We start from the raw sequence: 3,167 nt of genomic DNA, 5'->3' as shown, positions 1-3,167 counted from the left end.
CCCACACGTTTGCTGGTAAATGGGCAGAATTTGGGAGCCTCTGGAGTTAGGGAAAAGGTACAGAGAACATCCTGATGAGGTAAAAGGAGAAGTAATTTAATTGTCTAACTCCTTCTGTGCTCGAGAATATCAGACAGATGGGGAGGATAAAACAAGGAGCTCAATAATTAATTTTCATGTTCCTCACTAGTGGGACCTCTTTAATCCCTGTTCCTGTGATTATAGAGAAAGGTTGGATTCTGAAGTTTCACTCATTAGCTACGTGTTGTATGAAAATACCTGTATTTTCAAAAGGAATAGTGACAAGAATGAAAAATTTCTGCTATTAGAAATATCTTGGTGTCAGGGACTTTTGTGAAAGAACAAAAACTCTCTGATTCCCTCAGATAAATAATGAAACAGATGGTTGTTGGGGGGTTAAAGGTCAAACCTTCCCTGTTGACTGAAACACAAGGTTGACTTAAAAGATTTCCCGAAGTTATTCAAGATGCAGCACATCAGCCTGTGTCTCCTGCCTCCTAATGAAATGGTGTGGGCTTCCTTAAAAGCACCATTCCAGGGGCTCCTTGCAGGAATTCCAACACCCATTCCAGCTCCAGACTGAGCTCCTGCAAACTGCATCTCTAATAAAGGATATGGGTGAATAATTAGGTGGACTCGTCCAGGGATATAGGTTAGGAAAAGGCTAAATAACAACATTTAATCCATTTCCTAAGCAAACCGCTCACTTCTCACCCGAAACAGGAGTTGATAAAGTCGCCGTGAAAATCTGGGAAATCTCAGAAAATCTGGGAAATCTCAGAAAATTATCAATAAGGCAATCTGGGAAAATGGGAAGAAAAAAAACAAATGCTGTGTGTGGGGTTGAGCCTCTGCATTCATGAGCAGGCTCCTGTTAAAGGAGACCAGGGCATTTTTAAAGCAGCCCAACTAAAGAGACAGATGCTGGAACTCGCATGATTCGACACAATTTGAGCACAAATTGTCCAATCAGTCAAACCCACAAACACTTCAAGGTAATTTTGGTAAATCCCTATTGTGATCTAATTTCTTATTAAGGAGAATAAAGCAGGCTGCCATTGTAATTCATCAGCCCCTTGCACTGCAGAGCGACGGCTGGAGTTCATTTCATGCTTTTCTCTGCAAAAAATAGACTTCAATTTCTGGAATTACCAACAACAACCTTTGACTGAACATCTACATTTTTTTTTATTTTATTTTGCTAAATAGAATTTAAAACTAGGGAAAAAAAATGTAGCTGAAATCTAAGGAGGCCATTGAGATCAGAGTTGATTTAAGCACCAAATCCATGAGTGTTATGGAAGAACTTTTGAGGTTCAGAGCAGAGGACACGTTTTGTTTCTTCAGAGGGCATCGCTGTGGTGCAGAGCTGAGAGGTGGCACGTTAAATGTCCCTTGTCTTGATCAGTGCTGCCTTCCCAAACACAGCCAAGCATCACTTCCTCATCCAGAGCTAGACCTGGCTCCCACAGCCCTCCCCAGCCCAGCTCTGCAGGCTCATGCACCTCGAGGAGTGCCCCGAGGGGCTGTTCCCCACAACAAGGGGAACCTGTGAGTATTTGGGGTGCAGGATCTTGAGGGGTGGAAAAGACACACCCTGGGAAACTCTTCTCATCCTGTGGAAAATGTTGTTTTTCTACGGAAATTTTCTGTCATGATGAAAAGCAGCCTTCACACAACTGAAGGAAAAATCAGCCTGGTTTCCTACAACAATCAGTCTGGGGGCCAAGAAATGTTTTAGGGCCAAGTGCCTCCTCCAAGCTGGACAAAGCAGATCCTCCTGGGCAATTCCCCCATCTCCTCTAGGATTCTCTTTACCTCAAAACTACTCCCTCCAGGCATTGTACAGCAGGATAAACTTCTCCATCCCTGGGAGTGGTTGAGGCCAGGTTGGATGAGGTTTGGAACAGCCTGGTCTGGAGGAAGATGTCCCTGCCCAAAGAACTGGGTTATGTTTAAGATCCCTTCCAACCCAGGGGTCTCTCTGGTGATTCTACGAACACCAGCATGGAAAATGCCTTGTGTGAGTGTATCCATGTGTGTCCATGAGTGTGCAAGAACATTTCCCTCCCCACGTCCCCATTCCGTGTCCCCGCCGCCACTGACATCACAAACGGCCCCACTCGCAGCAGCAGCCACGGGAATGCAGTAAGTAAGACAAACAACAACCTCTTATGTGGTAATTTACAAATAAAAGTTCATTTTCCTTTCAAGGAGGAGCACAGCCCTGTGTGTGTGTGAGCAAAGAGGGAATTCCGCATCTCCGCTGCCACAGGGACGAGGGATGTGCAGCCACAAGTCGACCTGATTTTTTTTTTTTTTTTTTTCCCCCCAAATACAAAATGACCTGTTAGAGCATCCCAGGGAGAATATGAATTAGCCCAGGTCAATAGGAGGTCAAATAGACAGGGTCCTAAAATCCCTTTACTACTTTGTAGTATCTTATGCTAATTCAGTTCCCTTCTCTGTGATAAACAAAGCCAGTTGAAAGTAGATAGCATCACACAGTGATGGGTCCCAAAGCTACAATTTAATACAAATCTAGTAATTCCATTATACAACACATCCAGTTCATTTAGAGGCAACGAATACTTAAGAAGGTCCAGGATTGAAATGCCTCAGCTGATACTTTAAAAATATAAATTATCCAGTAAAATTTCATTTGTCACATAAACCTAATAGCTGTGTGTGATGGAAATGCTGTCTGTCCTTTCAGACATTTCTTAAATGCAATTCACAGGTCCTAAGTCCTTTTACACCAGTATTGCAGGCTTTAGGCACATAGTCAGCAGAAACAAAATAAAATTAAGAAAAAAAAAATCCTCACTATTTTCTCTTTGCAAAAGGTGATGTCTAATAAGAATTGCTGAAATAATAAAGCTGAACCTCTCACGGTGATGCTTTTCACCTTGGAAGGGTTTTGCGGGAGGACGCAGCGCCTGTGGGGCAGAGGAGGGGAGAGCGGTGGGAGCCAGGAGCAGCAGGACACTCTTGGGAAGCGCCTCTGTCTCCAGTTTTGTCAGGGATGCGGAGCCCGAGCTGGAGCAGGAACCTCCCGGGCCGGTGCTTTGCAGGTAATCCAGAGCAGCCAAGGTAAACCTGCTTTGCAAAGGCTCGGGATTGTCGTGGAAATGCCTAAAATCAGG

General features: G+C 44.2%; 1 long non-coding RNA gene across 1 annotated transcript in view; it reads right to left on the bottom strand.

The window, feature by feature from the left end:
* Nucleotides 1–2,043, bottom strand: part of LOC128791667 (uncharacterized) — a 4,231-nt gene extending 2,188 nt beyond the window's left edge. Inside the window, exon 1 of the long non-coding RNA XR_008432113.1 lies at nt 1,840–2,043. This is a non-coding gene — a long non-coding RNA (uncharacterized LOC128791667). The remainder of the gene's footprint in view (nt 1–1,839) is intronic.
* Between the last annotated feature and the right edge of the window lie 1,124 nt (nt 2,044–3,167).

This window comes from Vidua chalybeata, chromosome 8 (genome assembly GCF_026979565.1).
Source record: "Vidua chalybeata isolate OUT-0048 chromosome 8, bVidCha1 merged haplotype, whole genome shotgun sequence".
Lineage (NCBI taxonomy): Eukaryota > Metazoa > Chordata > Aves > Passeriformes > Viduidae > Vidua > Vidua chalybeata.
The sequence above is the reverse complement of the archived record's forward strand: the minus strand, read 5'-3'. Positions and strand labels throughout refer to the sequence as shown.